The sequence below is a fragment of the Syngnathus scovelli genome, unplaced genomic scaffold, assembly GCF_024217435.2.
Source record: "Syngnathus scovelli strain Florida unplaced genomic scaffold, RoL_Ssco_1.2 HiC_scaffold_23, whole genome shotgun sequence".
Taxonomy (NCBI): domain Eukaryota; kingdom Metazoa; phylum Chordata; class Actinopteri; order Syngnathiformes; family Syngnathidae; genus Syngnathus; species Syngnathus scovelli.
Genome location: NW_026061323.1, coordinates 2,456,330 through 2,470,907, shown reverse-complemented (window position 1 = coordinate 2,470,907; position 14,578 = coordinate 2,456,330). Strand labels below are relative to the sequence as shown.

The following is a 14,578-nucleotide window of genomic DNA, read 5'->3' as shown; positions in this document are numbered from 1 at the left end:
TTCTTCCGCTGCTCCAGTGTGAACATTTTCTTTAATCATCATCCCACTCGATATCATCCCCCATCACCGGTACGGGCATGTGGTTAAACTGCGCCGCGGTCTTGGTCCGTTGAGAAACATATGTGGCCAGGTCCCCGCACGTGGACCCCATGAGCCTGGGTGCGTATTGCATGTATGTTCTGACTGTCACGTGGCCGGTGATCTCATCCCATGATGCATGCATGACCTCTGGTTGTCCCTCATTAGACGTTCTGTACATGTCAAGTCCCTTCTGGTGTGCCACGACAAGGAATGACAGGTTCCAGTTGACCAACCTATCTTTGACGTGTTGCATGCTATTCCCCGGTAATACGATGTACTCAAACATAGTGTTTTCAGAGGGTGGCATGGAACCGTACTCGGGCATGGACATGATCGACACGAGCTGTATGATCTTATCGATGTACCCCACAGTGTGCAGGGCGCCCGCACCCGCTATCTTCATGTCCACCATCTCCTTAAAGTGTTGTACTTGGAAGTAGGACATGCCCACTACAAGCAGCACCATTGAGTGTTGTGTCTCGAGGCTGTTATAGGCCATGTGTATGACGAGCTTGTGGTGGTTATAGTTGAGATACGCAGGGCACAGGCCCACTTGGCCGACGTTGCCACAGTTGACAAAGCCCATTTGAGCCATGTATGGTCTAGCCAGGTCTCTGGGGATCATGAGCCTGGATCCATATATATGTCCTGCTGTATAGAGGCAGGCCGCCATATAAGTGCTGAACTCAGAGCTCCCCACGTCCACAACCTTTACACAACCATGCGTCACTTTAACCGTTAGGAACACCGAATTATCGCGGTCGTGCATAAATGTCACCAGGTTGTTTTCGCGGCCCACTACCAACACAGTCCCAATTTCCAATATACTGTATATTTTAATGTAAAATGGAGGCATACTTTAAGCGCACCGATCCCCACCCTCCGAAGGCCGTGTTTGACAGGTTGACCGAGCGCTACGGCCGGGTGTTTACAGCCGCTACCATCGAGAATGCCTACGTGCTCACGGGCTCCGAGAACATCGCCTGTGCATACCTAAATCGTCTCGCAGTGCGTGAGGCCAAGTCTCAGATGGCACTACGGCGTGACACCGACCACAGGATGCCAGACAGCACTTCCGTGGCCAGGTCTATACCGAGTGTCATCACCACGGCCCTGAAGGCCAAGGGGCACACCATTTAGCGGTGTCTCCTGCTCCTGTGTATGTAGGCACAGCGCATCAGCATGTCATCCACCATCCTGTCCACGGTGCCGTTGGTCCTCTCGATGTTGTCCAATATGGCCCTGATGGAGCCTCCGGTAACCCCACGCACAGCCAGGACCGTGGCCCAGTCTACCAATGGCTCAACGCGCTGTTCTCCTGTGCCTACGTCCACCACACGCACAGTACCTTCGGAGGACTGCGGGGGCTGACACTCCATTTGGGCCGCCACCAGCAGTAGTGCATCAGCGGGACGCTTCCAAGCAGTGCTCTTGTAGACGTGTCTAACCAGTACACGGCTGTTGTGTGAATTGACACGGTGTGTAATATGCGCCGTTATCCTGGCCAGAACTAGGATGCTCTCAGCGCACGGGCACGCCACAAGATTCGCACAGGCCACCCGCAGTCTCTCCAGACTATAGCCAAAGTGCTCGATAACGGTACGCCAGGCCGCACGGACGTCGCCCGCCAATGGCTGTGGGCCTATGGACACTACCGAGCGCATGATGAACAGCATGGCGAGCATGGTGTCGGTGTCACAGACATTGCTTGTGGGCAATATCTCGGTTAGCAAATGGCACAGACTCCTGAGATTCCTGTGATGAGGTCTGCTGTCCTTGGTGGTGGGGATACTGTTTATTAACGGTTGATAGTCGACCACTCCGCTGCGGGATTGCATCTGGCGCAACACGTAATCCAGGCCCATGAGAAATACCGCCACGTCGTAGCGCCGGTCAGGGCGGTGGGTAGTGGACGATATGCCGATCTCCGTGAAGTAGTCTGCGCCCAGGTACCGCCGGTCGTGGGAGGGCATACGCGACAACCCAAAGTCTATGATCACAGGTTCCAGGCCATGGGTAGGGGTGGACGCCAGCACATCAGGGCCGCTCACGTACACCACAAAGTCATGGGACGTGCGCCTGATAAGGATGTTAGCCACATGTAGATCATTGTGCCCTATGCCGTGCGCATCCATCGCACACATGCATCCTAGCGTCTGGAGTATCATGGCGCTTATGTGATCATTGGGTACATCTTCGCATGCGACGTACTTGAACATACTGTGGTACTGCGTGTTTGGTGGGTAAATGTTAGAGATTTGCTCACTCCAACTTATTTTGCAAGAACCACACGGGAGACAAGTAAGTCCTTTTGGACACCTGCAGGTGGAGAGTCCATTCGTCGCTGTGCGTGCAGCGATGATCGAAATGGAGGTCTGAAAAGTCTCCTTCCTGCAAGGGCATATTTATTAGGAGGAACAGAGTGGGGGTGAGAGTGGACAGGTTTGGTGAACTCCCGGCCTCTGGTAAGATCAGAGCAGGGGGTGTTTTACGATGTTGTGGGAAACAGAACAACTTTGATTGCTTCCGCTGCAGCTGGTCACTGAAGCAGAGGAAGCAACCACTTTACTACGTTGTGAGAGCAAGACAAGATTGGTTAATCATTATAGTCTACATTCCAACATAATCCTACGATAAAGATAACCTGGAAAACCCTAACATCTCCCTCCTGTTTTATCATATGATTATGTCACCCCAAACAACAAAGACAAGCAAGAAAAAAACATATATATATATATGTATAATGAAGAAAGAAGAATAGTAAAAACAACAAACAATGATAGCAACACTTTCCAGTGAAGATGAGGCATTACCTCAACACCCCAGATCAAACTTATTGTGTAGGCGAAAAACCTGCTGGCCAGATGTTATTAGCAGGAAAATTCTTACACGGCCCCGTTGCCACAGGCGACCAGAATGCTATCAATAAAAAATAAAAAGAAAAACACAGAAACAGTACATCATTGTATCCATCACTTGTGAAGCATTTTTGATGGTCAAATCAACAAGTTTCCGTAATACATGCTCAACAGAACAGCATCTACGCAATCCACGTCTCATTATCATTATCACATCTGTCACGTCTAAGAAGTTGTATATCCATCCATCCATCCATCTTCTTCCGCTTATCCGGGGTCGGGTCGCGGGGGCAGCAGCTTTAGGAGGGACTCCCAGACTTCCCTCTCCCCAGCCACTTCATCCAGCTCATCCCGGGGGATCCCAAGGCGTTCCCAGGCCAGCTGAGAGACATAGTCTCTCCAGCGCATCCTGGGTCGTCCCCGGGGTCTCCTACCGGTGGGACATGCCCGGAACACCTCCCCAGGGAGGCGTCCAGGAGGCATCCTTATAAGATGCCCGAGCCACCTCATCTGGCTCCTCTCAACGTGGAGGAGTAGCGACTCTACTCCGAGTCTCTCCCGGATGACCGAGCTTCTCACCCTATCTCTAAGGGAGAGCCCGGACATCCTGCGGAGAAAACTCATTTCGGCCGCTTGTATCCGAGATCTCGTTCTTTCGGTCACGACCCATAGCTCGTGACCATAGGTGAGGGTAGGAGCGTAAATCGACCGGTAAATTGAGAGCTTTGCCTTTTGGCTCAGCTCTCTCTTCACCACAACGGACCGGTACAGGGTCCGCATTACTGCCGACGCTGCACCGATCCGCCTGTCGATCTCACGCTCCATCCTCCCCTCACTCGTGAACAAGACTCCAAGATACTTGAACTCCTCCACTTGGGGCAGGATCTCATCCCCGATCCGGAGAGGGCATTCCACCCTTTTCCTTTGGACTCGGATTTGGAGGTGCTGACCCTCATCCCGACCGCTTCACACTCGGCTGCGAACCGTTCCAGCAAGAGCTGGAGATCACGGCCTGAAGAAGCCAACAGCACCACGTCATCTGCAAAAAGCAGAGACGCGATGCTGAGGTCCCCAAACCGGACCCCCTCAATGCCTCGGCTGCGCCTAGAAATTCTGTCCATAAAAATTATGAACAGAATCGGTGACAAAGGGCAGCCTTGGCGGAGTCCAACCCTCACTGGGAACGAATCTGACTTACTGCCGGAAATGCGGACCAGACTCTGGCATCGGTGATACAGGGACCGAACCGCCCTTATCAGTTGGCTGGGCACCCCGTACTCCCGAAGCACCCTCCACAGAACCTCCCGAGGGACACGGTCGAACACCTTCTCCAAGTCCACAAAACACATGTGGACTGGTTGGGCGAACTCCCATGCACCCTCGAGGATCCTGCCGAGGGTGTAGAGCTGGTCCACTGTTCCACGGCCAGGACGAAAGCCACACTGCTCCTCCTGAATCCGAGGTTCGACCTCCCGACGGACCCTCCTCTCCAGCACCCCTGAATAGACCTTACCAGGGAGGCTGAGGAGTGTGATTCCCCTGTAATTGGAACACACCCTCCGGTCCCCCTTCTTAAAGAGGGGAACCACCACCCCAGTCTGCCAATCCAGAGGCACTGTCCCCGATGTCCACGCAACGTTGTAGAGGCGTGTCAGCCATGACAGCCCCACAACATCCAGAGCCTTTAAGAACTCTGGGCGGATCTCATCCACCCCCGGGGCCTTGCCACCGAGGAGTTTTTTAACTACCTCAGTGACTTCGACCCCAGAGATTGGAGAATCCGCCTCAGAGTCTCCAGGCCCTGCTTCCTCAATGGAAGGCGTGTAGGTGGAATTGAGGAGGTCTTCGAAGTATTCTCCCCACCGACTCACGACGTCCCGAGTCGAGGTCAGCAGCACGCCATCCCCACTGTAAACAGTGTTGACGTTGCACTGCTTCCCCCTCCTGAGACGCCGGATGGTGGACCAGAATTTCCTCGAAGCCGTCCGAAAGTCATTCTCCATGGCCTCACCGAACTCCTCCCACGCCCGGGTTTTTGCCTCAGCAACCGCCGAAGCCGCGTTCCGCTTGGCCATCCGGTACCTGTCAGCTGCCTCCGGAGTCCCGCAGGCCAAAACGGCCCGATAGGACTCCTTCTTCAGCTTGACGGCATCCCTTACCGCCGGTGTCCACCAGCGGGTTCGGGGGTTGCCGCCACGACAGGCACCGACGACCTTACGGCCACAGCTCCGGTCGGCTGTGGCCGTTGAAGTTGTATATGTGCTCGCGTTTTCGTCAGCTGATGATGTTCTAGTCTGTAGGTGAGGTCTGTCACGCACACTGGCGCACACACTTGTGTCCAGTTGGCAAGCAGCATCAGACAACTCTCGTGACCACAAAACCATGATCCGTACTGAACAGGCACGTGCACTCATAGGATGCAGGTGAGGCAGTGCCTCTGAACTTCTGGATGAAGTAGGTCCCGTCCGATGGTGCAGCCATGTTGGCAGTAGAGCCCTTACACCTTGAAAACGGCTCTCTCATCCTGGCACACAGCGGTGATGTCCAAAGCTCCCATCCAGTTTCCTCCTGGAGAGCAGTCGTCGTTAATGCATTTGTGGGTCCTGCAACCTTGGGTGCAACATGTGTAGTCAGCAAGACTTGGAATGGTCCCTCCCGTCGTGGCTGGCCTAGTTCCTTCCTTTGATGACCTCGATGTAGACCCAGTCTCCTGGATTGATGGGGTTGTCGACCTGTGAGGAGGAAAGATCAAGCGGCAGTAAATTTGTCTTTGACACAGTTTGAGCGTCCTGATCATATAATCTGCCAAGGACTGCTCTTCATCTGTTGTTTGCAACTCTCGTAGTCAATTGTAGTGCCCATTTAACTGGCAAATAGGAATGTTTGCGGGAAGAGTTTGAACACTTCCTAATGATTCCCTTTAATCAAAAACTATTTATGACAGGGGCGTTCCCATTTATTGCCTCCTGGTTTAAAAGAGATTGTCTTACCCATGCCTTCTTTCTCCTCACACGCTCGCACCCACACAGGGTGTGAACACACACACACACACACACACACACACACACACACACACACACATACACGCAAAGCGGTATCACAGGGGACCCATGGTAGTATCCTGTTGACAGGGGACTTTAGGTTCCAGTCGTTTTAACAGTACACAGACACAACAGAAATATTATTTTGAAGATATTTGGTCATAATATTACTGAAAAAAACCCAAAATGTTTTGATTTGAGGAAATTACAAACAGGGGACGTTCCTCCTTGAGTGACGTTTACATCTCAAAGGGAGGACATCCATGTACTGCAGTAGAGCTGCCTGTATTCATTGTTTCACAAATGGATTGCTAATAGCTTGTTAAGCAAAACAGAAAAACATTTTAAAGTCCTTTCTGACTTTAATATTGTCAAAAAATACAGTCAATACAGACAAGCAAAATGTTAAATACTAATAATAAATTGATTTTGATTTTTACGTATTCAAGAGGGCATTTCTCTTTTAAAAAAAGAGAAAAAAAGTTTGCTGTAGAAGCAAACAGGTAGAGTGGATTCGTGTTTATTATTATATTTAATAAATACCAACGTTTTCATGCAGGTCATATCATATTATTTTTGTTGTATTTATCCGCCACACCTCAAAGACCGGTCCTTGAAAATATTGTCTGACATTAAACCGGTCCGTGGTGCAAAAAAGGTTGGGGACCGCTGCCTTAGGCAGCCTTTCAGACTCAGCTTTAGTGAAGTTTAATTATACCCTTAAAAAGAAATAAACACTAAATTAAATGTGTGTTTTAAAGGAAATACTTCAGAAATACTTCAGGAGATTTATACTTTTAAAAATTAAGAAAAACAGAAGATCATTTTGAGCTCTTTCATGAATCTATTATAGTCAAAAAATGCACGGATTGGACATACAAATTGTGTTTACCTGTTGCCTTTATCTGACAAAGCTTTCTGACATTTAATTTTTGCTGGTACAGTGTCTTTCTATCATACAGGGGACTTGCGCGAAGTTTATATAGTAAAGCGGGGACATGCGCATTGTGAAATGTCAGACAAACAAAATATTACACACTCTGCTTACAAGCTGATTTTTTTTCATACTGAGTAGGGCACTTTTCTGTCCATACAAATAATGCATATAGCTGACATTTCCGACATCTCATTTTTGCTGGTACATTGTCAAGACAGGTTGACTTGTGCGAAGTTTATATATTAAAGAGGGTACGTGTGCATTGTAAAATGTTCCGACAAACAAAATATTACACACTCTGCTTTCAAGCTGATTTTTGCAGACTGAATAGGGCACTTTTCTGTCCATACAAATAATGTACATACCTGACATTTCTGACATGTTATTTTTGCTGGTACAATGTCATCCTATCATAGAGGTTGACTTGCGCGAAGTTTATATATTAAAGAGGGGACATGTGCATTGTAAAATGTTCAAGACAAACAAAATATTACACACTCTGCTTTATTGAATTTCAAGCTGATTTATACTTATTGAATAGGGCACTTTTCCGACATTTCATTTTTTGCTGGTGCGATGTCTTCCTATCCTAGAGGGGACTTGTGCGAAGTTTATATATTAAAGAGGGTACGTGTGCATTGTGAAATGTTCAGACAAACAAAATATTACACACTCTGCTTTCAAGCTGATTTTTGCAGACTGAATAGGGCACTTTTCTGTCCATTCAAATAATGTACATACCTGACATTTCTGACATGTTATTTTTGCTGGTACAATGTCATCCTATCATAGAGGTTGACTTGCGCGAAGTTTATATATTAAAGAGGGGACATGTGCATTGTAAAATGTTCAAGACAAACAAAATATTACACACTCTGCTTTATTGAATTTCAAGCTGATTTATACTTATTGAATAGGGCACTTTTCCGACATTTCATTTTTTGTTGGTGCGATGTTTTCCTATCGTAGAGGGGACTTGCGCAAAGTTTATATATTGAAGAGGGGACATTTGCATCGTAAAATCTTTACATATGTTAGCATGTGTTATGTTAGAAGGGTGCCGGTTCAATTCCCCCGCTGACCCTCCCTGTTTGCATGTTCTCTCCGAGGCTTCAGGGATACTCCGGTTTTCTCCCACATCCCTAAAACATGCTTGATAAAGCCGATTGAGCACTCCAAATTTCCCCAAGGTGGGACTGCGAGTGCGGATGGTTGGTTGTTTCTGTGTGCCCTGCGATTGGCTGGAAACCGGTTGAGGGTGTCTCCCGCCTACTGCTGGAAAGGCTCCAGCACGCCCGTGACCGCCATTGCGACAAAATGGTGCAGAAAATGGATGGATGAATTTTTACATATTGAAGAGGGGACTTTTATGTACAACAGTGTTAATTGCAAGTGTGTATTTAGTCGTTAGACTACAATGCTATTTAGTCTTAGTTTTATGTCAGTCATCTGGACTCTTTTAGTCTTAGTCTAGTTTTAGTCGACTAAATATAAATTCTAGTCTTAGTCGACTAAATGGTTCTCCAGAATTCCCAGTCACTGGAAATATCAATCACGCTGGTTGTTGGATTTGGTCCACAATTAGGAAAGCGTGCTATCCGCGCCTCACGGCAAAACCCATAGCCAATCACCTGTTATCCAATGTATTCACTGCATGCTCCTTTTATTTCTTCAGTTTTAGGAAAAGGCCAAGACTTGGGTGAGTGTTTCATTTTTTTTCTTACTGTCAAAAAAAGAAAACAAGTGACTTTCACCCCCCCCCCCCAAAAAAAAAAAATAATGTTACACTAAGTAAAATAAAGCATTGTTTGACATGATAGACCTGGTTAAGACCAAACTATATATTTTTTATACTCAGAGACCCAATAACCCCCCCCCCCCTTTGCACTTTGCAACGGAGGGATGGTAAAACGAGAAGAACCCTCGGACAAACCCTGACTGCAGGTGGGTGGCCATCTGCCTTGACCGGTTGGGTGGAAAGAGACAGCGAGAGACAAACTTAGCACTCATTTATTACACATTTCTCCTTAAGGATGCAATTTTGTTGTGTACAAAGAATTTTATGGCTTTCCAGTCTCGTCCATGATCTTTGAGTGATGGATTTTCATTTAAACATTTTTCACAGTCTTCCTTTCGAGGAACCCTCATTTCTGTCAGGAACTGCTTCAAATGACATTGGATAATGTTTTTTTCTGTCTTTGACCAGAGTATTCTGGATTTCACTGTAAATAAACAAAGAAAGTAAGAAAGTGAATAAATAGATGGATGGAAATGATTATCGTTCAATCTTCTTAAACAAGCACATTACACAGGCATTATTAGTCATCCATTTTCCTTGTTAACAAATGTCAAACAAAGTGTTTGATTTCAAGGAGACAATATATTTTAGAGTCACTACACTAACACACCCTTTTGTTTAGATGGCTGTCCCCCAACTGCCTCTCTTGAAGTAGCAACTGTTTCTTTACCTTCCTCTGAGTTTTCTGAAATCATAAGACGTTTGCACTTATTGTGATTGAAAGTCACAATGCAGATGTAAATAATGAATGAATATTCAGTGAAAACTTACTTTCTTGACTTTTGAGAGTGGGCCTCTCAGACGGAATGTCCTTCCTCTCAGAGTCATCCGGCTCCTCTTCAGCTGAAACTAAATATTTTAAATCAATACTTGTGCACTAAAAGTCATTTTCCTTTGCTTTGTTTAGTAATAAGTGTAGCAAGTTATTGAAACCCTATACTTACAGTTTATGTTTGGCATTAAGCCCTCCAAGGTCTGTCCTTTGAATTGCCCCACTCCACTTTCCATGGCATAGAGGAGTCTACTGACTTTTGCTGTTTGCAAGGTCTCTTCAGGCAGTCTGTAGTATTCCCTATGGACTTCAATATCATGGCCCATGAAAGTTGCCAGCTGATCAAGCTCATGGCTTTTTAGATTTAGCAGCTGTGAAACAGTAGCCACATGTTTTCGCAATTTTGTGGACGTTATATTTTCTGGCCGTTCTGCTCCACAGGCCTCTGCAAATCTTTTTAGAGTATCGCATCCACGAATATTCCCCTCAGAACAGAAATGGGTGCGGGCAAAGATGTAGGGGTTGTTTGGGGCAATCCCAACCTCTTCCCTTGTTTTGAGGAGAAGATCCACAGATTCCTTGACATCAGGAGGGAACAACACTGGAACTTTGCGGCCTCTTTTCCCCTCTATTTCTACCCTGGTGAGATGATTGCACAGATTCTTCTCCAAAGGGGATAGACTGTTCAGAATGTCATCCTGCATGCTTTTCTTGTTTCTGTCCAGGTATGATTTCAACTCCATCCGCGACACTTCTCCTTCACGACGCCGATTGAATATTATAAGCTGTGTCAGAGTTATTTGAGACAGTTCACTCCATGCCTTTGTCGATGGATGGTCGATGAGTGCTTTTTTGTTAGCTTCTTCAAGGCATTTCAGATGATCACGAAGCTTTTTGATGTCCTCGGATAAGGGCAGTGTTTGGGGGTTGTTCCATTTCTTCCGATAAAGTGTTTTCAGAGCATTGGATGACACAAGCGTTGACCACTCCATTTCGATTAATCGCAGGAATTGATCTGCTCTTTCCTGTAAGCCGTGGTCCTGTTGACGCAGAGCCTCTCCTTGCAAAATCTGTGCCACCGTAACAAGGGAATAGCGCAGTTTCACCGGTGTTGAAGGAACGGCATATCTGTTCGTCAAGTCATTGAACCCATTCATACTTTTCACAGCCTTGAGTACAGTGTTGAACTTCCCTGGGTGGATTAAATCCTTCAGAAAGACAATGTCTTTGTCGATTTCCCTTGCCTCTAGGACAAGTCTGGCAAGTTCCCTCATCTTATTGCGCATGTCTGCCCGATATCGGCTAGACTCGCCATTTTTTAGAAACATCCTCTCTCCCAGTGAGATTATCAGCGTGTCACTTTTCACCACTTGAGTAACATGATCATATGTCATGTCTCCAAGAACCCGTTTCAGTCCGATGGAAATGGAGGTGTCAGTGGGCAACAACATGGAGCAAGCAGCTTGAACTTTTCTCCTCACTGGTCCATCTTCTTTCACTCGCAATTTGCAAATTTTGATATGTCGCCAGATGTCAGATTTGACATACATAGCAAAGCAAAACTTGCATGGCAAATAGTCTGCAGCTGTTGAGGGATTTGTTGCTTGCCTTCTTGGCACGATTTGTCCATTTCCAGATGCTAGTACTTCACAGTTATGTTGGTAGTTTCCTTGATTCCTCACTTTGGTCAATAAACATTTACGCTGGCTTGAGCCTTTCTTATGCATCAGTGCCTTAGCTATGTCAGGTTTATCGCAATGTTTCTGCATCAGATGCCTTGCAATTTTTGCAAAAGGTTTCTCGCAATAAAGGCAGTAATTCCTCTTATCATAGACACGATGATGGGCAGTGTTTGAGGACATTTTAACATGAATACCTCGTTGAATGTCGCTACCATTACCATTATAATTTACTGCCTTTAGGGGTTTTAACGAAGTGCTTGACACTTCTGCAAGCTGTTCTTTCTTATCTGACATGTCCAGCTCAAGGGAAACCTGTTTCCTTGGGATTTTGGAAGGTGGCTCTTTGTAGATCCCTCCCTTTTCTGCTTCTTCATCGTCATCTTCCTCCTCCTCTTCATCATCATCATCATCATCATCATCATCGTCCTCTTCTTCTTCAACATAGTCCTCATCTTTTTGTTCATCTTTATCCTCATCATCATCATCATCATCAGTAGCATCAGAGATATCCAAGGGAAGGGAAAGCTGTTGCACACTGGTCTGAAATAAAGACACACAACGTATGTACCTTGCAAACAATAAACTGTGTCAATATCCTCAATACTTTTCTCCTAGAAAATAATGTATTAAACCACTTCTTACCATTTCAGACACAGATGGTTCCTTTTCAATGGGAGAAGCTGAATCCACCAGGTCATTGCCAGTAATTTCCAACACATCTGGGGTTATGAAATCACAATTTTCAGTTTGAGTTGTGACCTGTAAAGATATTTAAAGGAAGAGTTAAACATTTTGGTGAATTTACATGTTTTGCACATACGGATACAATCCAGATGTACAGCTTAGCATGAAGATTTTGATAAGCCTCTATCATGACAAACATCTTGATTCACCGACAATTACATTTTATAATCCATGTTTTACAGCATGAAATCACTCATTTGAAGTAAGTTTCTATCATTGCGAATATAAAAAACAATTCTTGTTCCCTTGACATGTGATATATCATGTAATTTTAACTATAATAAAAATAAATTATTAGTCAATACCAGAATCTGCATGTAAAGGCATGCAGTACTTTTGTTTATTTAATTTACAATTATAGATATATATATATATATATATATATATATATATATATATATATATATATATATATATATATATATATATATATATATATATATATATATATATATATATATATATCCATCCATCCATCCATCTTCTTCCGCTTATCCGGGGTCGGGTCGCGGGGGCAGCAGCTTTAGGAGGGACTCCCAGACTTCCCTCTCCCCAGCCACTTCATCCAGCTCATCCCGGGGGATCCCAAGGCGTTCCCAGGCCAGCTGAGAGACGTAGTCTCTCCAGCGCGTCCTGGGTCGTCCCCGGGGTCTCCTACCGGTGGGACATGCCCGGAACACCTCCCCAGGGAGGCGTCCAGGAGGCATCCTGATAAGATGCCCGAGCCACCTCATCTGGCTCCTCTCAACGTGGAGGAGTAGCGACTCTACTCCGAGTCTCTCCCGGATGACCGCGCTTCTCACCCTATCTCTAAGGGAGAGCCCGGACATCCTGCGGAGAAAACTCATTTCGGCCGCTTGTATCCGAGATCTCGTTCTTTCGGTCACGACCCATAGCTCGTGACCATAGGTGAGGGTAGGAGCGTAAATCGACCGGTAAATTGAGAGCTTTGCCTTTTGGCTCAGCTCTCTCTTCACCACAACGGACCGGTACAGGGTCCGCATTACTGCCGACGCTGCACCGATCCGCCTGTCGATCTCACGCTCCATTCTCCCCTCACTCGTGAACAAGACTCCAAGATACTTGAACTCCTCCACTTGGGGCAGGATCTCATCCCCGATCCGGAGAGGGCATTCCACCCTTTTCCGATCGAGGACCATGGACTCGGATTTGGAGGTGCTGACCCTCATCCCGACCGCTTCACACTCGGCTGCGAACCGTTCCAGCGAGAGCTGGAGATCACGGCCTGAAGAAGCCAACAGCACCACGTCATCTGCAAAAAGCAGAGACGCGATGCTGAGGTCCCCAAACCGGACCCCCTCAACGCCTCGGCTGCGCCTAGAAATTCTGTCCATAAAAATTATGAACAGAATCGGTGACAAAGGGCAGCCTTGGCGGAGTCCAACCCTCACTGGGAACGAATCCGACTTACTGCCGGAAATGCGGACCAGACTCTGGCATCGGTGATACAGGGAGCGAACCGCCCTTATCAGTTGGCTCGGCACCCCGTACTCCCGAAGCACCCTCCACAGAACCTCCCGAGGGACACGGTCGAACGCCTTCTCCAAGTCCACAAAACACATGTGGACTGGTTGGGCGAACTCCCATGCACCCTCGAGGATCCTGCCGAGGGTGTAGAGCTGGTCCACTGTTCCACGGCCAGGACGAAAGCCACACTGCTCCTCCTGAATCCGAGGTTCGACCTCCCGACGGACCCTCCTCTCCAGCACCCCTGAATAGACTGAGGAGTGTGATTCCCCTGTAATTGGAACACACCCTCCGGTCCCCCTTCTTAAAGAGGGGAACCACCACCCCAGTCTGCCAATCCAGAGGCACTGTCCCCGATGCCCACGCAACGTTGTAGAGGCGTGTCAGCCATGACAGCCCCACAACATCCAGAGCCTTTAAGAACTCCGGGCGGATCTCATCCACCCCCGTGGCCTTGCCACCGAGCAGTTTTTTAACTACCTCAGTGACTTCGACCCCAGAGATTGGAGAATCCGCCTCAGAGTCTCCAGGCCCTGCTTCCTCAATGGAAGGCGTGTAGGTGGAATTGAGGAGGTCTTCGAAGTATTCTCCCCACCGACTCACGACGTCCCTAGTCGAGGTCAGCAGCACGCCATCCCCGCTGTAAACAGTGTTGACGTTGCACTGCTTCCCCCTCCTGAGACGCCGGATGGTGGACCAGAATTTCCTCGAAGCCGTCCGAAAGTCATTCTCCATGGCCTCACCAAACTCCTCCCACGCCCGGGTTTTTGCCTCAGCAACCGCCGAAGCCGCGTTCCGCTTGGCCATCCGGTACCTGTCAGCTGCCTCCGGAGTCCCGCAGGCCAAAACGGCCCGATAGAACTCCTTCTTCAGCTTGACGGCATCCCTTACCGCCGGTGTCCACCAGCGGGTTCGGGGATTGCCGCCACGACAGGCGCCAACGACCTTACGGCCACAGCTCCGGTCGGCGGCCTCAACAATGGAGGCGCGGAACATGGTCCACTCAGACTCAATGTCCCCCGCCTCCCCCGGGACGTGGGAAAAGCTCTGCCGGAGGTGGGAGTTGAAGCTCTTCCTGACAGGAGATTCTGCCAGGCGTTCCCAGCAGACCCTCACAGAGCGTTTGGGTCTGCCAGGTCGGACCGGCATCTTCCCCCACCATCGGAGCCAACCCACC

At 47.8% G+C, this 14,578-nt stretch overlaps 1 long non-coding RNA gene across 1 annotated transcript; it reads right to left on the bottom strand.

Annotated features, from left to right (window-relative positions):
* Positions 1 to 8,911: 8,911 nt before the first annotated feature.
* On the bottom strand, positions 8,912 to 11,173 carry LOC125992622 (uncharacterized). Its single transcript, XR_011086284.1, has 4 exons — positions 9,660 to 11,173; positions 9,487 to 9,564; positions 9,326 to 9,400; positions 8,912 to 9,139 (listed from the first exon to the last, which is right to left on the bottom strand). It is a non-coding gene; the product is annotated as an uncharacterized lncRNA (long non-coding RNA).
* Between the last annotated feature and the right edge of the window lie 3,405 nt (positions 11,174 to 14,578).